Source organism: Hyla sarda, chromosome 9, assembly GCF_029499605.1.
Source record: "Hyla sarda isolate aHylSar1 chromosome 9, aHylSar1.hap1, whole genome shotgun sequence".
In the NCBI taxonomy this organism is placed as follows: domain Eukaryota; kingdom Metazoa; phylum Chordata; class Amphibia; order Anura; family Hylidae; genus Hyla; species Hyla sarda.
Window position 1 is genome coordinate 62,686,092 of NC_079197.1, and position 25,144 is coordinate 62,711,235.

Genomic DNA, 25,144 nt, shown 5'->3' on the forward strand with positions numbered 1-25,144 from the left:
ATAATGCACTATAGCTGTGAGGGGGAAAATTAAAGTGCTTCTCTGCAATTGCAGGCCCGGCATAAGTGCTGGGGATAAAATGAACATGCTGCCTAAAAAAAACAAAAGAAGGTCTAATTCTAAAAAAAAAAAAAAAATCCTGGGGGAATAAATTGATAAATTCAGAAAAACGCCACCAGTGACTCTGAAATATTTCTGTGAGCTCGGGGTCAAGATATAATGTGTTACAGGAGATAGGAAATGGGGAGGAGGAGGAAGCAGCATACAAGATAACTAGAGATGAGCGAACTTTTCAAAAATTCTATTCGGCTGATTCGCCGAATTTTCCCGAATTTTTTTTTTGATCCAAATTTATTTGCGGCGAATCGAGATTAAAAAAGGCTATTTCTAGCCTACATACAGCCTCTATAGGGGTATAGAACACTTTGCTGTGTCCTAAAACGCATATGGAGTGTACCCCAGCAGTGAAATAATACTGTTATTCAGAATAGCATGCAGATTACCGGCATCGCTCTTAGAATCACTGCCGCACAGCAGCACAATGACAGAGCCTGGTGGTGGCATCAGTGTCAGGAGACCATATAGTGACTGAATGACATAGCGTGGACATGTTGGCAGCAAAAGGAGACCATTTAGTGGCTGAATGGCACAGCGTGGAGTTGGCTGATTCACTAGTACACTACACACCAGGGTTTCACAATCCCCCCCAAAAAAACAACACAATATATGAAATTTTTTACAAAGATTTCTCATTGGTAGCACCCGCTATCCAAAAAATGTGAAATTAACAGACCCAGGCCCCACCTCTGCGGCATCAGTAACCCATATATTGCCTGAAGGACACAGCCTGGAGTTGGCTGATGCACCAGTACACACCAGGGCTTCACAATCCCCCCTCCAAAATCAACACAATATATGAAATTTTTGACAAAGATTTCTCATTGGTAGCACCCGCTATGCAAAAATTGGAAATTTCCAGAACCAGGCCCCACCCCTGTGGCATCAGTAACCCACATATTGCCTGCATGACACAGCCTTGAGTTGGCTGATGCAAGAGTACACACAAAGGCTTCACAATCCCCCCAAAAAAACAACGCAATATGACATTTTTTTCAAAGATTTCTCATTGGTAGCACCCGCTATCCATAAATTAGAGATTTCCAGACCCAGGCCCCACCTCTGTGGCATCAGGAACCCATATATTGCCTGAAGGACACAGCCTGGAGTTGGCTGAGGCACCAGTACACACCCGGGCTTCACAATCCCCACCCATTTTTTTAAAGAAATACCTTTGTGTAAGAACAAGCGCATATCCAACAGTTCACAAGACTATAATGCAGGATGGTGAACCACCCAAAGACATTCTTCTCAAAAATAATAAACCACACAATGTTTGAATTTTTTTTTACAAAAACGAATTCAATAGGTGTGTAAGCGCATCTGTCTCCAAAAGATCAGATCACCAAAGGACTTTTTTCACCCAAAATGATGAAGCAGAGTTAATCCCTGTCCGTATTTTTATTTTATTTTATTTTATTAAAAATCGCATGCAACAAGCGTTCCGATGTGTAACGATTAGCATTCTGGAAAATTCTATTTCATTACTGATAAAATTATCAGTAAATAAAAAAAATAAAAAACACTACCCAAGAGTGTTTAATTCCCCCATACATTGCACCAGGAGCAGTCAAGAGTAAGCCTCAGCAGTACCCAAGAGGCTTTAATAACCCCCTACCTTTGCACGATCAATTGCGAGATCGAGCAATACCAGGTGTGTTATGCCCTCTGATTTACGGGGCCACAGGCGCTCTCCACTGAACGGATTAGCGTGTCTCTATCTTTCATCGACCGGTGCTGGTAACCCGCTATCTCCCGGAAAGGTAAGCTGCCGCAAAGCAGGTGGTCTCCCCCAGGCACGTTTGGCTCCAGAATTTCCACTACTGCCCCACCACGCTGACTGCTAACCGTGCTACCGCCTTGCTGACTCAAGGGCAACCTGCAACTCTCTTCTCCCGATGATGAACCCCCCCCCCTTCTCCTGAGATCGAGCAATAACAGGTGTGTTATGCCCTCGGATGTCCGGGGCCGCAGGCGCGCTCCACTGAACGGATTAGGGTGTGTCCATCTTTTTTTGTAGCACCCGCAATCCAAAAATTTTAAATTCCCAGACCCTGGCCACACCTCTGCGGCATCAGGAACCCATTTATTGCCTGAAGGACACAGCCTGGAGTTGGCTGATGCACCAGTACACAACAGGGCTTCACAATCCGCCCCAAAATCAACAATTGTATAATTTTTTATTTTTTATTTACAACTTTGTGTAAGCACAAGCGCATATCCAACATTTCGGAAGACTCTATAAGGCAGGACGGTGGACCACCCAAAGACTTTCTTCTCAAAAATAATGAACCACACAATTGTTGATTTTTTTTATTTTATTTTTTAAATTGAAATTCCTAGACCCAGGCCCCACCTCAGCTGCATGAGTAACACATAGATTGCCTGAAAGACACAGCCTGGAGTTGGCTGATGGTGAGTACACACCCGGGCTTCACAATCCACCCCAAAAAAACGCAAAATTTTATCGAAATTGTCTGACAAAATACCTTTATTTTTTTTTTTTTTAAAACAAGCGCATATACAGCAGTTCAGAAGACTCTATAATGCAGGATGGTGGACCACCCAAAGACATTATTCTCAAAAGTAATAAACCACACAATGTTTGAAATTTGGTTAAAAAAATTATTACATGTGTTTAAGTGCATCTGTCTCCAAAAAAATCAGATGGCAAAAGGATTCTAATTGTCAAAATGATTAAACAGAGTTAATCCCTCTCCATCTATTTTTTTTTTTTTCATTAAAAAATCACACGCAACAAGCGTTCCGTTGTTTAACGGTTAGCATTCTGCAAAATTCTATTTTATTACTGATAAAATTACCAGTAAATATAACAATAACACTACCCAAGAGTGTTTAATTACCCCATACATTACACCAGGAGCAGTCAGGAGTAGGCCTCAGCAGTACCCAAGAGGCTTTAATAACCCCTTACCTTGCCCGATCAATTGCGAGATCGAGCAATAACCGAGAATAGATGAGGTCCGGCACAATAGTAGCAGGTAAAATCCGGTGCTTTATTCAATATGCAGAATAACAAATAGTACAGAAGACAGTCGCCTACGCGTTTCGGGCTGTTGAGCCCTTAGTCATGGCATAAGAACATAGTGTGATAATGGACTTATATATACAGATATCTAGTCACATGATCATTAACACAAACAAAGAATCAGGATAAATATAAAAAGCGGCATAGATCCAGACATACAATCCACCTGTCACATATAAATACCTGGTTACAAAAAATATATATATAAAGGATATATATATATAATATATATATAACACACAGGGTTATGTACAGGGAAAATCTCCAGCCCTTTCTGAACGGTTTAAATTAAAATTTCCATACATATTAATAACATATTACCATATTATATATTTTATATAAGTAAGGGGGGAAAAAAAAAAAATTGAGGCTCTTAGTGCACTTTTTGATCAAAACGTGTTCCCCATCCACCACAGGGAGGTGGCCTCATTTAGGATGGGAACCTAGCACAAATTCTGAGCCTAACACTCAACTATCCACTCACCTCTGCTGGGCATATAGCCTCTGACTGGGTGACATGCTGGATCCATTAAAAACTATTTTTTTGACCAATGTGTGCTGCTGCAATCCTCTTTTTTTGTATACTCTGATGCCATGGCAGTGTGCACCCGTGTATTAGCCTGTTGTGCCGGCTATCTTTCTTTTTTCTTGTGTGTGTGTGTGTATATATATATATATATATATATATATATATATATAGGTATAGGAAAATATAGGGAATCGGAGAAAGAACCGTGGGGATAATATGACAATGGTAAACATTAATATTTAAGTATGAGGTCCTGACTTAAATTGAGTCCGTTGGGCTCCCTAGTCCCCAACATGAACATCCAATAGGACTCACGATTCAATAATAATCTTCTCATGTTGCCTCCTCTAACAGGTCTTTTAACTCTTTCAATTCCCATAACCCGCAGGGAATCCACATTCCCATTATGGGTATTTTTAAAGTGCCTAACAAAAAATGCGGCTTCCTCAAAGGGCCTCAGCAAACGGCAGGTGTCACGTATGAGCTGCCACTCGTTCACATTGAAGTTACACAGGGGAGTACTCCTATATGCTTGTATCGTCAAAAAATCCGTGATGGCTTTTCTTTGTTCGTATAGTCTGTCCAACATATGGAGGGTGGAATTCCAACGTGTGGCAACGTCACAAATCAGACTATGTTGTGGGATACCGTTCTGACGCTGCAGCTCAAGCAAAGTGTGCTTGGCGGTGTATAAGTGGCTGAAGTGCATGCACAGTTTCCTTGCCATTGTCGGGACGTCTTGCAAATGGGGTGAAGACTTGATGAATTCTTGACAACCAGATTCAACACGTGTGCCATGCAGGGCGAATGGTTCACATTTCTTGCCGCAGCGCGGCCACAATGTTCTTCCCATTGTTGGTCACCATGGTTGCCATTTCCAGATTTCATGGAGTAAGCCATACTCGGATTTCTTCCCTAATGAACTTCAGCAGTTCCTCCCCTGTGTGACTCTGTTCGCCAAGGCAAACCATGTGAAGGACGGCTTGACACCGCTGTGCCCTACACATGTGGTACGATGAAGGGGCACCGAGATTTGGATGTGCAGTGGAGGCCGAGGACACGAGGGAGGAGGCGCACACTGTAAAAGGACCAACTGCCTGGGAGCGAGAGCGTGGAGGAGGAAGCGGTGTGACCTGTCCAAGTTGCTGCTGTGGCTGTGCAGGAACAACATTTACCCAGTGGGCCGTAAAAGACATGTATTGTCCCTGCCCCTAGTTACAGCTCCACATGTCAGCACTGCCGTGCACTTTTGAACACACCAACACGCTCAAGGACTGGCTCACCTTCTCTTGTGCAGGGCTGGTACTTATGCAGGGCTGGTACTGCCTTCTTCGCAAAGAAATGACTGCTTGGGACTCTCCACCTCGGCTCGGCACAAGCCATCAAGTCCACCAGTTGGAAAGGGAGGGACTGCAACACCAGCAACTTGGACAGGAGCACATTCAACTTCTGCGCCGTTGGATGAGTGGGCGCATACTGTTGTCTCTTGGACATGGCTTCGCCGATCGATTGTTGGCGGAATGGCTGACTACGAGCGGAGGAATCAGGAGCGCAAGAAGGATGGTTTGACACAATGCTCCCTTCGGCTGAGGTGGTGGAGCCTTGGCTGGATGACGGAGGGAGCGGATGGCCACTGGGTGATGCGGCAGGCTGGACCATTACCTCGGAGCCACGGTTATCCCAGGCCGCTTTATGGTAGCGAATCGTGTTGACGCAGGGCCGCGGTACCGAGATTGGGACCCTGGCCACGCTTCACTTTCTGCCCACAGATTTTGCATGTGACTACCCTAAGGTCCTCCGGATTCTTTATGAAGAACAACCACACTGCAGAGTAGCTGATTTCCCCACCCGTAGTTCGCACTATTTCACTGCTATTCCAGGAACCCCTGTTCCACTACCTCCCTGAATGGTAGCTTGCCGCGAAGCAGGTGGTCTCCCCCTGGCACGTTTGGCTCCTGAATTTCCACTACTGCCACCACCACGCTGATTGCCAACCGTGCTACCGCCTTGCTGCCTCATAAACAAAGAGCAAATCTCTTTTCCTGATGATGATGAAGCCCCAGCTTCTGCACCCCGCTCCCAATTGCGATCGGCTTCATCATCATCAAAAGATGTGTGCACGTCACTGATGTCCTCCTCGTGTTCCACAACAGTGTCTGCCTCAGGACCCTGAGCAATTAAAACACTGCCTCCCACGTCACTCTCCGCATCACTACTTGGCCACCTTGCGGAGAAAGGGACGCATGTCTCTTCACATTCTTGGCTGCCCATTAGATGCTGACTGTCCTCTATTACATCATACTCGCTAAATAGTGGAGCTGAACCCAATGCATGAGATACTTCTTTGGGAGAGGGAACCGCATAGGACAAAGGCAATTGGATTACAGGGACTGCTCCCGGGCCATGCCAACTGAGGGTTGTGTCTGAGGAACCCACCGACTCTTGACTGGGGTTGTCAGATGTCGCTTGTGGTGATGGGGATGAGTGTGCAAACCAATTGATGAGGAGAGATGGGTCGACGACACGACCGCTGGGTGTTAACGGGAGCTCAGGCCTATTGCTACGACTCCTGCTGCCACTCGCCCCAAGTCTACTGCCAACTCTGCCTGACGTATGTAGGCCTCTGCCCCTTCTCTGTGCACGTCCTGGCACTTCCCTGCCTGACATACTTAGTGCGTTTATGAGGGTATAGAACAGCAGCAGGCGATTACTTACGGCTGTCCTTTCAAAGTATATAGGCCCTAGACAGAATAACAGTTACTAAATAGTACACTTTTTTTTCCTTTAATACACCGGCAGGTGTATAACGTATGGTATAACACTTAATTTAGCACAGAGACAGAAAAAAAGGTGGTATATGGTACACTATTTGCTTGAATTTAGGCCCTTTGCAATGATAAGGCCACTGTTAAGCGTATTTTTACTCAGGAAAAAAAAAATTCTTTAATACACCGGCAGGTGTATAACGTGTGGTATAACACGGAATTTAGCACAGAGACAGAGTAACAGGTGAAAAATTGTAAAAAGGCACTACAGTCCACACTAATATGACTTATTTCTGAACAGCAGCAGGACCCAACAGTGCAGTACCACAAAAAAAAAAAATCCAGGGATTAAACCCTAAATTGCACTTTGTCACACAATTCTGAGCAGCAGGAGATTTGTGGAGAAAAAAAAACTCAATAGAGCTGAAAAATGAGGAGATAAGATGCTTCAGAAAGTTCAGGCAGCTCGGAGATCTGTATGAGGCAGCTGACAGCTATCTGCCCCTCTCTGCTGCCATGCTCAATAACGTGAATGGGAGGTTTAGCTATCAATGATCCTTCTCAGATTAACAGCACAGCACTCTGCACTCCTGCCTTTCCCTAATGCTGATGTGACTAGCAGTTGCAGTGTAACGCTGTGGTATGAGCTATTCACACACACACAGTCCCGTCCTCTCCATCTGAGTGCATGGATAAAATGAAGTGAGGCAAGTTGGCCGCCGATTATATAGGGGCTGTGACATCACAGGGGTCAGTGAACACTGATATGCTGCATCTCACATGTGGTTCAGGGTCAGCCCGCCTACCTTCATTCCCGCCGCTGTTTCCCGCCCTCCCATAATCCCCTGCCCCATGTTCTCACATGTGGATCCGCCATCTTAGCACTGGAATATATATATATATATATATATATATATATATATATATATATAACATATAGCCTGGAACGCTGTAAAATGGAGTTTAATGAAGCGATTCGTGCGATAGAATCGCGGCGATTTTCATATTCGTTGCAAATTGAATTTTTCATGAAATTCGTAACGAATTCGGGTTCGTCAAGTTCGATTCGCTCATCTCTACTGATATCACATCCAGCCATTGGAATGCTTTGATATTGAGAGACTTTGATTTCTTTGACTTCCTATTGACTCAGTATTATTATTATTTGAGCAGCTTACTACAAAAATGACTAAGCATTCTACTGTTTTAGATGCAAGGTGTTGATTCAATATTTGATCTTATCATTTGATTTTACTATTCGCCTCATTAACCCCTTAAGGACCGGGGTTTTTTCCATTTTTGCATTTTTGTTTTTCTCTCCTTGCCTTTAAAAAATCATAACTCTTTCAATTTTGCACCTAAAAATCCATATGATTGCTTATTTTATGCGCCACCAACTCTACTTTGTAATGATATCAGTCATTTTGACCAAAAATCTACGGTGAAACGGGAAAAAAAAATCGTTGTGCAACAAAATTGAAAAAGAAACATAGTTCTGTAACTTTTGGGGGCTTCCGTTTCTACGTAGTACATTTTTCGGTAAAAATGACACCTTATCTTTATTCTGTAGGTCCATACGATTAATATGATACCCTACTTATATAGGTTTGATTTTGTCGTACTTTTGGAAAAAATCATAACTACATGCAGTAAAATTAATACGTTTAAAATTGTCATCTTCTGACCCCTATGACTTTTTTATTTTTCTGTGTATGGGGGCTCATTTTTTGCGACGTGATCTGAAGTTTTTAACGGTACCATTTTTTCATTGATGGGACTTATTGATCTCTTTTTATTCATTTTTAAATGATATAAAAAGTGACCAAAAATGCACTATTTTGGACTTTGGAATTTTTTTGCGCGTACGCCATTGACCGAGCGGTTTAATTAACGATATATTTTTACAATTCGGACATTTCCGCACGCGGTGATATCATATATGTTTATTTTTATTTACACTGTGTTTTTTTTTAATGGGAAAAGGGGGGTGATTCAAACTTTTAATAGGGGAGGGGTTAAATGATATTCATTCACTTTTTTTTTTGCAGTGTTATAGCTCCCATAGGGACCTATAACACTGCACACACTGATCTTTATCATTGATCACTGGTTTCTCATAATAAACCAGTGATCGATGATTCTGCCGCTTGACTGCTCATGCCTGGATCTCAGGCACTGAGCAGTCATTCGGCGATCGGACAGCAAGGAGGCAGGTAGGGGCCCTCCCGCTGTCCTGTAAGCTGTTAGTGATGCCGCGATTTCGCCGCGGCTGTCCCGAACAGCCCACTGAGTTAACCGGAAGCTTTTACTTTCACTTTAAGCCGCGATCGGCGCTGCGGGCTATTAGCAGCGGGTCCTGGCTTCACTATGACGCCGGGCCCGCCGTGATATGATGCGGGGTTACCGTGTAACCCCGCGTTATATCACGGGAGCAGGACCAAGGACGTACCTGTACGTCCTTGGTCCTTAAGGGGTTAAGTGCTTATTTTATGTACACCTATTTGCTGTGTTTTTTGTCCCATGCAAGGGCCCTGCAGGGACAGCGAACAGTAGCTACTAACATAACATTTAATAAATATTATTATTTTTAATACCACCTGGATAATCTACTATCTTGTACTATCCTCAATTTCTCCCCTATATATATACCTTGAGGACTGGTCTTTTAGTTGATTCCATCAGCTATATCTATTCATTATAATCCGTTAGACCTTTGGGTGAAGGTAACACCAGTTAACCTCAGGTAAATATTCCACTGAGTGAGCTACACTAATTTTTATATATTTACTATCCATTTTCACCCTTGTGGCTAGTGCTCCTCAGTTCTTCTTTTTTCTCTTTTTCTTTTTTTCATATATTTTTTCATTACTCTCCATACACTCATACAATATGAATATTTGGACACATCTTGAGTCCAAAAAAAGAATTATTGAAGACTTTTGTTTTACAGGTAATGATCTAACACCAAACTCCTCACAATCCCTTACAGACATCCCCAATCACCCTACCATATCTCAAACATTCAGGAAACTAGAGGACATCCTCTGTAGAAGGTTGAAACAGCAGTGGGAAGTGAAGAGTCTAAAGCAGTATCTTCACTTAGGCATAACCCCAAAAGGCTTGACCATTAATAAAACTGCTGCTGGGGACCTCAGTAGCCCCGCTTTTAACCAAAAATGTGAATTACTTTTAAAGGAACAATCTATTAATATTCTAAAACTAATTATTGAGAGAAGGGAGGAACTAGTAGTAGAACTCGAACTTTATACTATAAATGACCAATATAAGAAATATGAAGACCTCACAATGAAAAAATTTGACACATTAGAAAAAGAAATAACTCAGACAAATAGATATAATGTCTCAACTCAAAATAGATTCACTCCTCTGATAGAACAAATAATCAATATTTTTTAGGGAGAGGCAGTTGGAGGAATCCCAACTCTTCACCCAACTACCGATACAGACCAAATTACTACCACAATCAACAAAACCACAGATATCCCACCCCCAATTAAACAATTACCATTACCAACACCGCCCACACTATCATCCCCCAACACACTATTCCCCCAAGACACCAAGCACACAAACATATCACCAACCAATGCACAACACTGCCCATCACAATTCCAAACAACTCCCCATACAAGCAGACATTCACCCCATTCCCCCCAACATCACATTCCCATCAAACACCCCCCCCCAAAAAAAAGATGATACGAAGAAGAAAATGAATCGCAACCACCACAAAAATGAGGGAAATTGCACTAGATGAATGTATAATTAATTTAAGTTCTACCTCTTTGACAGACACACAGAAAAAAATTACTTGACAAGGGACTCAAATTTGCACCCACCCAATCACTTAAATTTGACACCTACATAGGCATTGAGAAATATGTTAGAAAACTCTGCCTCAAAAAATATTTCCTAAATAGCCCACCACCACATTCACTATCCCATCCACTAATTTCACTCACACCAAATGCACATTGAAATCAAAATTCTATCCCAGACACGAAACAGGACCAGATATCCTCACCTTCAAAACTACCGTAGAGTCTGAAATCAGAAAATGAAAACCTAATGTACGAAATAATAGCATTACATTTAAAAAAAAATTAGCAATAAATGAATTACAAAAAAAAAACACATCACAATTGGCCCCGCCGATAAGGGGAGCACTATTGTGATCCTAGATACTAAAAAGTATAACTCAGAATGTACCAGACAACTATTCGCTCCAAACACATATACCAAGTTAAAAACAGATCCCACAGTAGACTATACCCAAGAATTAAAAGTGTTATGTGATGCTGCTTTAGAATCTGGTATATTACTCCCCAAGGAACACGAGTTCGTCCTTGGCACACAAGGAAAATTACCAGTATTCTATTGTCTCCCCAAATTGCACAAAGATCCCATTAATCCGCCCGGTCGTCCCATAGTCTCCGGAATTGAGTCCATTACTTTGAATCTCTCACAATTAATAGATCAACACCTCCAACCATTCGTTCAAAAGACAAGTTTTTATTTAACCTCTTTAGGACATAGGACGTTCTCTAACGTCCCCGCTACCTGGGCTTTAATGCCCAAGGATGTTAGAGAACATCCTGTTGTATTTCCGGTCTCTGGCGCTCGCCGGACAGAGATCGGAAGCGGATGCCTGCTGAAATCCTTCAGCAGGCATCCAGGGCAAACGCCGAGGGGGGCCATGTATGCCCTTGCGATCTGCGGCGATACCGGGCTGATCGGGTCTCTGGGACCCAACCGCCCGGTAATTTTGCATGATCCGGTTGTCACAGACAGCCAGGACCATGCTGGAGTATAGGAGCGAGGTGCAAGCCTGCCACCTCCTCCTATCCCCTGCGATCCGTCGGTTAGCTAACGGGGGAGTGCTGGGGCTCAGCCCCGGTACTTACCTTGTCCCTGAAGACCCGGGTCCCGGCGATGAAGGCGGCGGCGACAGGTGAGTTCCTCTTCAGCCGCGGTCGGGCCCTTTACAGCAATGCATGTCGCCGTAAAGCGACATGCATTGCTGTAATGGGACCCTGTATACTACAACTCCCAGCATGCCCAGCCAGCCCTTGGCGTCTGGGCATGCTGGGAGTTGCAGTTTTGCAACATCTGGAGGTCCACAGTTTGGAGACCACTGTGCCCTTCCAGATGTTGCAAAACTACACATCCTCAGCATGCCCTTACTGTCCAGGCATGTGGGAGTTGTAGTTCTGTAACATCTGGCCCTTCAGATGTTGCAGAACTACAACTCCCAGCATGCCTGGACAGTTTTGGCATACTGGGAGTTGTAGTTTTGTAACATCTGGAAGGGCACAGATTGGGAACCACTGTATTAGTGGTCTGCAAACTGTAGTCCTCCAGATATCGCAAAACTACAACTCCAAGCATGCTGGGAGTTGTAGTTCGGCAACATCTGGCTCTAAAGATGTTGCCGAACTACTACTTCCAGCATGCCTGAGAATGTTTGGGAGTAGTGGTTTTGCAACAACTGGAGGCACACTGGTTGGGAAACATTGTCTGTTTCCTAACTCAGTGTTTCCCAACCCGTGTGCCTCCAGCTGTTGCAAAACTATAACTACCAGCATGCACTGATAAACTGTGCATGCTGGGAGTTGTAGTTTTGCAACAGCTGGAGGTTCCCCCCCCCTGTGAATGTACAGGGTACATTTACATGGGCAGGGGGCTTACAGTGAGTATCAGGCTGCAAGTTTGCGATGCAGCAAATTTTGCACGGCAGCTCAAACTCGCAGCGGGAAACTCGCTGTAATCCCCCGCCAGTGTGACTGTACCCTAAAAACACTACACTACACTACCACAAAATAAAATAAAAAGTAAAAAATACTACATATACACACACCCCTTCACAGCCCCCCTCCCCAATAAAAATGAAAAACGTCTGGTACGCCACTGTTTCCAAAATGGAGCCTCCAGCTGTTGCAAAACAACAACTCCCAGTATTGCCGGACAGCCGTTGACTGTCCAGGCATGCTGGGAGTTTTGCAACAGCTGGAAGCACCCTGTTTGGGAATCACTGACGTAGAATACCCCTATGTCCACCCCTATGCAAATCCAAAATTCAGGCCTCAAATGCACATGGCGCTCTCACTTTGGAGCCCTGTCCTATTTCAAAGCAACAGTTTAGGGTCACATATGGGGTATCGCCGTACTCGGGAGAAATTGTGTTACAAATTTTGTGGGGCTTTTTCTCCTTTAACCCCTTATGAAAAGGTGAAGTTGGGGTCTACAACAGCATGTTACTGTAAAAGAATAGTTCTTTTACACTAACGCTGGTGTTGCCCTATACTGTTCATTTTGACAAGGGGTAAAAGGGGAAAAAGCCCCCCAAAATTTGTAATGCAATTTCTCCCGACTACGGATATACCCCATATGTGGGTGCAAAGTGCTCTGGGGGTGCACAACAAGGCCCAGAAGGGAGAGTGCACCATGTACATTTGAGGTGATTTGCACAGGAGTGGCTGATTGTTACAGCGGTTTTGACAAACGCAAAAAAAAAACCCACATGTGACCCCATTTTGGAAACTACACCCATCACGGAATGTAATGAGGGGTACAGTGATAATTTACACCCCACTGGTGTCTGACAGATCTTTGGAACAGTGGGCTGTGCAAATTAAAAATTTTGTATATCCCACTGTTCCAAAGATCTGACAGACACCGGTTGGGAGTAAATGCTCACTCTACCCCTTGTTACGTTCCTCAAGGGATCTAGTTTCCAAAATGGTATGCTATGTGGGGGTTATTTTGCTGTCCTGGCACCATAGGGGCTTCCTAAATGCGAAATGCCCCCCCGAGCAAAATTTGCTCTCCAAAAGCCAAATATGACTCCTTCTCTTCTGAGCATTGTAGTTTGCCCGTAGTGCACTTCAGGTCAACTTATGGGGTACCTCCAATATCAGAAGAGATGGGGTTACAAATTTTGGGGGGTATTTTCTGCTATTAACCCTTGCAAAAATTAGAAATTTGGGGGGAAACACACATTTTAGTGAAAAAAAATATATATTTTTTTTACATATGCAAAAGTCGTGAAACGCCTGTGGGGTATTAAGGTTCACTTAATTCCTTGTTACGTTCCTCAAGGGGTCTAGTTTCCAAAATGGTATGCCATGTGGGGATTTTTTGCTGTTCTGGCACCATAGGGGCTTCCTAAATGCAACACGCCCCCCAAAAACCATTTCAGAAAAACGTACTCTCCAAAATCCCCTTGTTGCTCCTTCGCTTCTGAGCCCTCTACTGCGCCCGCCGAACAATTTATATAGGCATATGAGGTATGTGCTTACTCGAGAGAAATTGGGCTACAAATAGAAGTATACATTTTCTCCTTCTACCCCTTGTAAAAATTTAAAAATTGGGTCTACAAGAACATGCGAGTGTAAAAAATGAAGATTGTGAATTTTCTCCTTCACTTTGCTGCTATTCCTGTGAAACACCTAAAGGGTTAAAACGCTGACTGAATGTCATTTTGAATACTTTGGGGGGTGCAGTTTCTATAATGGGGTAATTTGTGGGGTATTTCTAATATGAAGACCCTTCAAATCCACTTCAAACCTGCACTGGTCCCTGAAAAATTGTGAGTTTGAAAATTTTGTGAAAAATTGGAAAATTGCTGCTGAACTTTGAAGCCCTCTGGTGTCTTCCAAAAGTAAACACATGTAAATTTTATGATGCAAACATAAAGTAGACATATTTTATATGTGAATAAAAAAATTTTTTATTTGGAATATCCATTTTCCTTACAAGCAGAGAGCTTCAAAGTTAGAAAAATGCAAAATTTTCAATTTTTTCATGAACTTTTGGAATTTTTCACTAAGAAACGATGCAAGTATCGACAAAATTTTACCAATAACATAAAGTAGAATATGTCACGAAAAAACTATCTCGGAATCAGAATGATAGGTAAAAGCATCCCAGAGTTATTAATGTTTAAAGTGACAGTGGTCAGATGTTCAAAAAATGCTCTGGTCCTAAGGTGTAAAATGGCCTGGTCCTTAAGGGGTTAAAATATACCACACAGGCAATCCAGATTCTTGAAAGCATCAAGTGGGAACCAGATTACCTTCTGGCTTCCCTTGATGTTAGTTCATTATATACTATAATTAACCACCAAGATGGTATGAATGCTATCAAAATTTTTTAAATAAAGGTTCCATTAAATCCGAACAAATTGTATTCATTTTACAATCTATACATTACATTTTAACTCATAATTATTTTTATTTTAACGGCCAATTTTATCTACAAACAACGGGGACCGCCATGGGCACGAGATTCGCGCCCAGTTATGCCAACCTATTCATGGCAGCCTGGGAGGAGGCCATCATTGCTCCCAGGTTAGGTGCGGATCTCGTGTTCTGGCGAAGATATATTGATGACATCGTTTTTATCTGGAAAGGCCCATTGAACCTTTTAACTGATTTTATCCAGGAAATCAATACCAATCTTTTAAATTTAAAATTCACACCTCACATCAGCACAGGCACCTTTAGAATTTTTAGATCTCTTAATCACTATCGACTCAACCAAGTAAGTATGTAGCACATACCATAAGCCTGTGGCTGAAAACAGTTTTATTCTTTTTAACAGCTGTCACTGGCCCAGATGGCTTTTAAATGTCCCAAATGGACAATATCGTAGATTGAAAAGAAATTGCACATCTGATAGCAAGTTTGAAGAAGAGGCACAAGCCCTAACTGCTAAATTCCTGGATAAAAACTATGGCTCTGACTGAGTCTAACTGAAGCTGGGTCTGTATTCTAAAGTGTTGTATTATTAAGTGTTACATTTGAGAAGTTTTTATAAGCAGAAGTTTAAAAAGCAGGAGTTGTAAGCAGGACCCACTGTAACTGTAAGTATTACACTCCCTTGATAAAAGTAGTTTTTCTTAATAGTTAATGACAGCTGTTTGTCACCAAGGATATGGACAGCAGGATTGGAGGTTTTCTTCAGTGCACATTGTGCCACATGTATACATCTCTGGAGCAGCAGCTTCAGGGTGAATACCGCTGTGACAAATGTGAGCATGTTGCCCACCTGGAAGCTTGTATTAGAGATCTAGAGGAGCAAAATGCAACATTGAGGGCGATTGACAATCTTACAGAGCAAGCAGTTAGTGGGGTAGAAATGGAGGTTGGAGAAACTAGCCAGGAGGCCCAAGTAGGGAGCTGGGTTAATGTAGTTAGAGGGACTGGAAAGGGGGCAAGGAAAAGGAAGGTCACTTCTGCTTCTGATCCCCCAAGTAAAATTGCCAAGTTGGGCGATGATGCGAGGGCCTCAGTATCAGAGATGGCAACCCTAGTGGATACTGTTCTTCCTAACAGCCGGGGGAACAGCTCAACTAGTAGTGTGGGGGATGGTAACGCAGGTAGGCCAAGACAGTTAGTTGTGGTAGGGGACTCTATAATCAGGAAGACGGATAGAATAATTTGTCGCCAAGACCACCTCAACCGAATGGTTTGCTGTCTCCCTGGTGCCAGGGTTTGGCATGTGGTGGAAAGGGTGGACAAATTACTAGGGGGGGCTGGGGATGACCCAGCTGTCGTGGTCCATGTGGGAACCAACAACAGAATACATGGTAGGTGGAGGTCCTTGAAGAATAATTACAAGGAACTAGGTGCCAAGCTGAAGGGAAGGACCTCTAAGGTTGTGTTCTCTGGAATACTTCCTGTGCCATGCGCATCGCAGGAAAGACAGCGGGAGCTTAGGGAGTTAAATGCATGGCTTAAGTCGTGGTGTGAGGGGGAAGGGTTTGGGTTTTTAGAGCACTGGGCTGACTTTTCATTGGGGTACAAACTCTATTCTACGGATAATTTGCACCTGAATGGAAGGGGGTCTGCTGTGCTTGGGGAGAGAATCCTGGAAGGGGTGGCTGAGTATTTAAACTAGGTGAGTGGGGGGAGGATAATAAAGCAAAGAAAGCAGACAGTGGGATGGATAGGTTAGAGAGGGGTCAGGACATAATGGCGGGTGGAGAGGAGTCCTGTGGGGGGAGGTTAAGAGCAGTGGATAAGGAGATTCATGCGTTACAAACCAGCTGTAAAAATAAATGTAGCCCGAAAAATTGTAATCCCAATAATTCAAAAAATTCCATTAGCCCCAATAACTCAATAACTACAATAAGCCCCATTAACTCAAAAAATACCGTTAGCCCCAATAACTTAAATAACAACGTTAGACGCAATAACGCAAAAAATCCCATTAGCCCCAATAACTTAAATAATAACATTAGACCCAATAACTCAAAAAATCCCATTAGCCCCAATAACTTAAATAGTACAATTAGCCCTTATAACTCAAAAAATGACATTAACCCCAATAACTCTGAAAATCCCATCAGTGAGACTATATGTGTAAAACTTAATGGAAATGTAAAGTGTATGTTCACAAATGCCAGAAGCCTAGCAAATAAAATGGGGGAGCTTGAGGCCTTGATACTGGAGGAACATATTGATATAGTTGGGGTCACTGAGACATGGCTGGACTCCTCGCATGACTTGGCCGTTAATCTGCAGGGGTTTACATTGTTTCGCAAGGATAGAATGAACAGAAAAGGTGGTGGAGTCTGTCTGTATGTAAGAAGTGGTATGAAAGTCAATGTGAACGATGCCATAGTGTGTGATGATTCTGAGGAGGTGGAATCACTGTGGGTAGAATTACAAAAGGAGGAAAATACTGAAAAAATAATATTTGGTGTAATCTACAGACCCCCTAATATCACTGAAGAGATAGAAGGTCGGCTGTATAAACAAATAGAGAGGGCCGCCCGGGCAGGTACAGTGGGGAGATTATAATGGGAGATTTTAACTATCCAGATATAGATTGGGGCTGGGGGTTGGCTAAAACTACAAAGGGGAGAAAATTCCTAAATTTATTGCAGGATAATTTTATGGGCCAGTTTGTGGAGGACCCAACAAGAAGTGATGCCTTGTTGGATCTGATCATTTCCAACAACGCAGAGCTGGTTGGTAATGTAACTGTGAGGGAAAACCTTGGTAATAGCGACCACAATATAGTTACTTTTGACTTAAAATGTAGAAAACAAAGACAGACGGGGAAAGCAAAAACATATAACTTTAAAAAGGCAAACTTCCCTGGGTTGAGGGCTGCACTACAGGACATAGACTGGGGGGAGGTGTTCTCAAATACTGATACAGAAGGTAAATGGGACATCTTTAAATCAACTCTAAATAACTATACAGCTAAATATATACCAAAGGGGAACAAATATAAACGATTAAAACTAAATCCAACATGGCTGACAAATGAGGTTAAAAGAGCAATAAACAACAAAAAAATAGCCTTCAAAAAATAGAAATATGATGGGTCAGCTATAACATTTAAACAGTACAAGGAGCTTAATAAAATCTGTAAAAATGTAATAAAAACAGCAAAAATTCTAAATGAGAGACAGGTGGCCGAAGAAAGCAAAACTAATCCTAAATATTTTTTTAGATATATAAATACAAAAAAACCAAGGACAGAGCATGTAGGACCCCTTAATAATGATAATGGGGAGGTTGTCACGGGCGATCAAGAGAAGGCGGAGCTACTGAATGGGTTCTTTAGTTCTGTATATACTATGGAAGAAGGAGCTGACATTGGCCAGGTCAGTGCTGGTAACACATCATATAATGTATTGAACTGGCTTAATGTAGAGATGGTACAAGGTAAGTTAAGTAAAGTAAATGTAAGCAAATCTCCAGGGCCGGATGGACTACACCCAAGAGTTCTTAGAGAGGTAAGTTCAGTAATATCTGTACCCTTGTTCATGATATTTAGAGATTCTCTGGTGTCTGGTATTGTGCCAAGGGACTGGCGCAAGGCTAATGTGGTACCAATCTTCAAGAAGGGCTCTAGGTCTTCGCCAGGCAATTATAGACCGGTAAGTCTAACGTGCATTGTGGGTAAATTGTTTGAAGGACTTATAAGGGATTACATACAGGAATACATAGGGGATAATAGTATTATAAGTGATAGCCAGCATGGGTTTACTAAGGATAGAAGTTGTCAAACCAATCTAATTTGCTTTTATGAAGAGGTGAGTAGAAGCCTTGACAGAGGAATGGCTGTGGATATAGTGTTTCTGCATTTTGCCAAAGCGTTTGATACTGTCCCTCACAGACATCTGACAGGTAAGTTAAGGTCCTTGGGCTTGGAAACTTTAGTTTGTAACTGGATTGAACACTGGCTCATGGATCGTACCCAGAGAGTGGTGGTAAATGATTCGTACTCTGATTGGTCCCCGGTTATTAGTGGTGTACCCCAAGGTTCAGTACTGGGCCCGCTGCTGTTTAATTTATTTATCAATGATATAGAGGATGGTATTAACAGCTCTGTTTCTATCTTTGCAGATGACACCAAGCTTTGTAGCATGGTACAGTCTATAGAGGATGTGCATAAGTTACAAGATGACTTGGATAGACTAAGTGTCTGGGCATCCACTTGGCAAATGAGGTTCAATGTGGATAAATGTAAAGTTATGCATCTGGGTACTAATAACCTGCATGCATCGTATGTCTTAGGGGGGATTAAACTGGCAGAGTCACTGGTAGAGAAGGATCTGGGTGTACTTGTAGATCACAGACTACAAAATAGCATGCAATGTCAGGCTGCTGCTTCCAAAGCCAGCAGGATATTGTCATGTATCAAAAGAGGCATGGACTCAAGGGACAGGGACATAATACTCCCCCTTTATAAAGCATTGGTACGGCCTCACCTGGAATATGCTGTTCAGTTTTGGTCGCCTGTTCATAAAAGGGACACTGCAGAGTTGGAAAGGGTGCAGAGACGCGCGACTAAACTAATATGGGGCATGGAACATCTTAGCTATGAGGAGCGATTAAAGGAGTTACAATTGTTTAGTCTTGAGAAGAGACGTTTAAGGGGGGATATGATAAACGTATATAAGTATATTAATGGCCCATACAAAAAATATGGAGAAAAACTGTTCCAGGTTAAACCCCCCCAAAGGACGAGGGGGCACTCCCTCTGTCTGGAGAAGAAAAGGTTTAGTCTAAAGGGGCGGCACGCCTTCTTTACCGTGAGGACTGTGAATTTATGGAACGGTCTACCTCAGGAACTGGTCACAGCAGGAACAATTAACAGCTTTAAAACAGGGTTAGATACATTCCTGGTACAAAATAACATTAAAGCTTATGCAGAATTATAAAACTACATCCCTTTCCCGTATCCCATTACATCCTTCCCTTCAATCCCCTGGTTGGACTTGATGGACGTTTGTCTTTTTTCAACCATACTAACTATGTAACTATGTAACTAAAACTGTTTTAAACAAAGCGCTGAATGATACCAGGATCTTTGATAGATCATCATTTTTCATTCCTTAACCAGCCGACCTTCCACCTAATGACGATGTCCCCAAATTAATTTTACCGTTCAACAAAAACTATAGAGAAATCGAAAAAATCATTAAAACCCACTGGCATTTTTTAAAGAATGATAAAAACATTGGTCATACCATCCCCATACACCCACCTATAGTGTACACAATGGCTCCCAATTTAGGTATGCAAGTCGCCCCTACTATCCGCCAACCCCCTTCAACATTATCCTCCACCTGGCTTCAAACGAAAGGGCTACACAAATGTGGATCCTGTTCAGGTTGCAAAATCACCACTTCACCCAAAACAATTACAGAAATATCTTCAAAAACTAGCCAATTCACTCATAAAATCACAGATTGTCTAACCTGCCACAGCAAAGGGATCATATATTTAACCCCTTAAGGACCCGGGCTTTTTCCGTTTTTTTCCTTTTCAATTTTTCCTCCTTAACTTTAAAAAATCATAACTCTTAAAAATGTTCACCTAAAATTATATATAATGGCTCAATTTTTGCATCACTAATTCTACTTTGTAATGACATTAGTCATTTTACCCAAAAATCTACGGTGAAACGGGAAAAAAAATCAATGTGCGACAAAATTGATGAAAAAACACTATTTTGTAGGTTTTGGGGGCTTCTGTTTTTACGCAGTACATTTTTTGTCAAAAATGATACCTTATCTTTATTCTGTAGGTCCATATGGTTAAAATGATACCATACTTGTATAGGTTTGAATTTGTATCACTTCCGAAAAAAATCATGAATACATGCAGGAAAATGTATACGTTTTAAATGGTCATCTTTTGACCCCTATAACTTTTTTATTTTTCTGTGTTCAGGGCGCTTTGAGGACTCATTTTTTGCACCGTCATCTGAAGTTTTTAGCGGTACCATTTTTGTTGTGATCAGACTTTTTGATCACTTTTTATTCACTTTTTTGTGGTATAAAAAGTGATCAAGAATGCGCTACTTTGGACTTTGGAATTTTTTTGCGCTTACGCCATTGAACGAGCGGTTTAAAAAGTGGTATATTTTTATAATTCGGAGATTTCCGCACGCGGCAATACCACATATGTTTATTTTTATTATTATTTACATAATCTTTTTTTTATTTTTGGAAATGCCGGTTGATTCAAACTTTTATTAGGGGAAGGGATAATTGAAAGGGTTAATGATTTTTTTACACTTTTCTTATGCAATATTATAGCTCCTATAGGGGACTATAACATTGCATTAACTGATCTTTTACACTGATTGATCCATCTCCATAGGAATGGATCAATCAGTGTTTTCGACGATTGAATGCTCAAGCCTGGATCTCAGGCTTGAAGCATTCATTCGGCGATCGGACAGCACAGGGGAAGGTAAGAGACCTTCCTCCTGTGCTACAGCTGTTCGGGATGCCGCGATTATACCGCGGCGATCCGAACAGCTCCCTGAGCTAACCGGCACATTTGACTTTAGTTTTTAGCCGCTCGGCTCAGCTTTGAGCCGCGAGGCTAAAGGGTTAATAGCGCGCAACACAGCGATCAGTGCCGCGCGCTATTAGAGGTGGGTCCCGGCTTCACTATGACGCCGGGCCCGCCGCGATATGATGCGGGGTCACCGCGTGACCACGCGTTATATCGCAGGACCGGGACCCAGGACGTACCCATACGTCCTGGGTCCTTAAGAGGTTAATACAATGTACTTGTGGTAAACAATAAAAATCCGCATTTCTGAGCACATCTATAATATTAAAAAGGGTAACAAAACACACCCACTGTCCCTCCACTTCACTGAACATCATGCTCAAGACCCTTTCCAACTTTTTTCACAGCTCTTTTAAAAGTAAAACATTGCTGGAGAGGTGGCGACTTCATCACTCGTATGTCCAAGGCCGAATCCCGCAAGATCTTTGAGTTCGATACATTGATTCCCAAGGGACTCAATGCGGAGCTGGAGATTTTCGGATTCCTGTGATACTTGAGATTGGGCTCTTCCGCATGACCCGTCGCCGACTGGTCGCATATTGACTCCTGGGGTGACGGTTCCTGCGGTCCAGCCCATCCAGGATTAGACATCTTCCTACCAGTGTCCCAGTGTGCTTCCTTGTCACTAATATGTTTCTTGTTCTAATATGTTTCTTGTTCCAGTTTTATGACATGTCCTCGAATTACTTCACTCAGTCTAGGTATCAACATACATTTTTAATGAATTATTAAATTTTTCCAATATTATTAATTTTTTAAATATATTTTTACAAATTTTCCAGATAGTCCACATATTATTATGTGTTATATATTACCGTATATACTCGAGTATAAGCCGACCCGAGTATAAGCCGAGACCCCTAATTTCAACCCAAAATCCCAGGAAAAGTTATTGACTCGAGTATAAGCCTAGGGTGGGAAATACATCATCCCCCCCTGTCATCATCCAGACCCGTCATTAACATCCTCATCATCATCACCGCCTGTCATCATCCAGACCCTCATCATCATCACCTGTCATCATCCCCTTGTCATCATCCCACACATCCCCCCTTCATCATCCCCTTGTCATCATCCCCACCCCCCTTCATCATCCCCTTGTCATCATCCCCACCCCCCTTCATCATCCCCTTGTAATCATCCCACACCCCCCCTTCATCATCCCCATGTCATCATCCCCACCCCCCTTCATCATCCCACACCCCCCCTTCATCATCCTCTTGTCATCATCCCACACCCCCCCTTCATCATCCTCTTCTCATCATCCGCCCTCAATGGTCTTCAACCTGCGGACCTCCAGAGGTTTCAAAACTACAACTCCCAGCAAGCCCGGGCAGCCATCGGCTGTCCGGGCTTGCTGGGAGTTGTAGTTTTGAAACCTCCGGAGGTCCGCAGGTTGAAGACCACTGCGGCCTTCGACATCATCCAGCCCCCTCTCACCCCCCTTTAGTTCTGTACAGTACTCACCTCCGCTCGGCGCTGGTCCGGTGCTGCAGGACTGTCCGGAGAGGAGGTGGTCCGGTGGGATAGTGGTTCCGGGCTGCTATCTTCACTGGGGGCGCCTCTTCTCCGCGCTTTCGGCCCGGAATAGAGGCGTTGCCTTGACAATGACGCAGAAGTACGTTGGCAATGAACGTACCTCTGCGTCATTGTCAAGGCAACGTGACTATTCTGGGGCCAGGCCCGAAGCGCGGAGAAGAGGCCTCCCCAGTGAAGATAGCAGCCCGGAACCACTATCCCACCGGACCACCTCCTCTCCGGACAGTCCTGCAGCACCGGACCAGCGCCGAGCGGAGGTGAGTACTGTACAGAACTAAAGGGGGGTGAGAGGGGGCTGGATGATGACGAAGGCCGCAGTGGTCTTCAACCTGCGGACCTCCGGAGGTTTCAAAACTACAACTCCCAGCAAGCCCGGACAGCCGATGGCTGCCCGGGCTTGCTGGGAGTTGTAGTTTTGAAACCTCTGGAGGTCCGCAGGTTGAAGACCACTGCGGGTGGAGAGTTCACTCGAGTATAAGCCGAGGGGGGTGTTTTCAGCACGAAAAATCGTGCTGAAAAACTCGGCTTATACTCGAGTATATACGGTATATATTATATTTTATATCTCATATATTTCTTATATATATTACCATATTTTTGTATTTATCCAATTATTTCTTACACACATTTTATTCTATGAATACCCTATATTTATTCCTATATAAAAAAAAAATTCTATATTTATTTTAAATTTCTTTTTATGGTCAATTTCTATAATATATGTATCATATATCATCAAACCATAGATATTAATTAATTAATTAATTAATCATTCCTATGGGGCGATTATACTTTGTCACGACAGCTGTTTTCTCAACCTCCTACATAAATTTATTTTCCAAATTTATTTTCCATATAAACTACACTCATTCTTTTCTCCTCTTATCTTCTCCATTCATTTATCTCCTTTTTTTTACTCTACATCATCCTCTGTCTCATATGATCCAGTACCCTATTTTACCTATTACCTGGATTTTCCAAGTTTCCTTAATCACTGTTCACACTATAAAGAACGTTCCTGACCCACAGTATACACCTATATTTCTACTGAAGAAAAGGCCCGGGGCCTTGAAACACGTCTAGAACCCCATTCAATACTTGCATATATCCTTACCTACCTCAAATTATTATTAATCCAGCTATATTCAGAACGCTTTTTGCAACTGCTGGAAGTCCCCAGTTTCAGGACCACCACTACCTACTGCTGCTCCATGCGCACATTAGCGCTCAGTTCACACGAGGGACGCTGCTCCTACTTGCACCGCTGCACTAACGCTGTCTCTATACATCACCCACAGACCCACGGCATACCTGCTAGGCCAGCGCCATCCGTGCCAGCCGCGGACCTCTGAAGGAGGAGACTTGCAGCGCTAACAAGCTACTGGGGACCGTTACCAGTTATTGCCGGAGACCTGACACCTCCGTGCCACACCGCCGAGCCGGCTCTAAGAACGATCCCAGGAGTGGTGAGTGGTGCTGTGCACCGGACCCTGATCTTGCCAATACAATTTGTAACATTGTGCTACCACAATCAGTACATTGTGCATAAAGACTATCGTGCATAAAGACTGTACCACTAACGCTGGATACACTGCATCAGAAAACTGTTACTATTTATCAGATCGGTAGCATATAGAAAAGCTGACATCACATCCAACCATTGGAATGATTTGATATTGAGATACATTGATTTCTTTGACTTCCTATTGACTCAGAATTATTATTTGAGCAGCTTACTACAATAAGGACTAAGCATTCTATTATTTTAGATGCAAGGTGTTGATTCAATATTTGATCTTATCATTTGATTTTACTATTCGCCTCATTAAGTGCTTATTTTATGTACACCTATTTTCTGTGTTTTTTGTCCCATGCAAGGGCCCTGCCGGGACAGCGAACAGTAGATACTAACATAATATTTAATAAATATTATTATTTTTATTAATACCACCTGGATCATCTACTATCTTGTACTATCCTCAATTTCTCCCCTATATAAATACCTTGAGGACTGGTCTTTTAGTTGATTCCATCAGCTATATCTATTCATTATAATCCATTAGACCTTTGGGTGAAGGTAACACCAGTTAACCTCAGGTATCTATTCCCCTGAGTGAGCTACACTAATTTTTATATATTTATTATACGCAGAAAAAACTCTGTATTTTTGTAAAACACCAGCCGGTGAATACTATTGTTTGGACTTGCACAGTATGTAGCCCCTTGACAGATTAACAGGTACAAAATGGTACAAATGCACTACAGTCAACTGAGCAATCACATATTTCTGAAC

The 25,144-nt window shown here is 42.7% G+C and overlaps 1 protein-coding gene and 1 long non-coding RNA gene across 7 annotated transcripts in view; one reads left to right on the forward strand and one right to left on the reverse strand.

Annotated features, from left to right (window-relative positions):
• LOC130290765 (protein Shroom4-like) overlaps positions 1-25,144 on the reverse strand; it is a 739,734-nt gene that overhangs the window by 116,502 nt on the left and 598,088 nt on the right. The gene's annotated exons all lie outside the window — the stretch shown is intronic.
• Positions 1-25,144, forward strand: part of LOC130290766 (uncharacterized) — a 74,432-nt gene that overhangs the window by 7,129 nt on the left and 42,159 nt on the right. For both annotated transcript variants that reach the window (XR_008847688.1, XR_008847689.1), the window contains exon 2: positions 24,150-24,317. This is a non-coding gene — a long non-coding RNA (uncharacterized LOC130290766). The remainder of the gene's footprint in view (positions 1-24,149; positions 24,318-25,144) is intronic.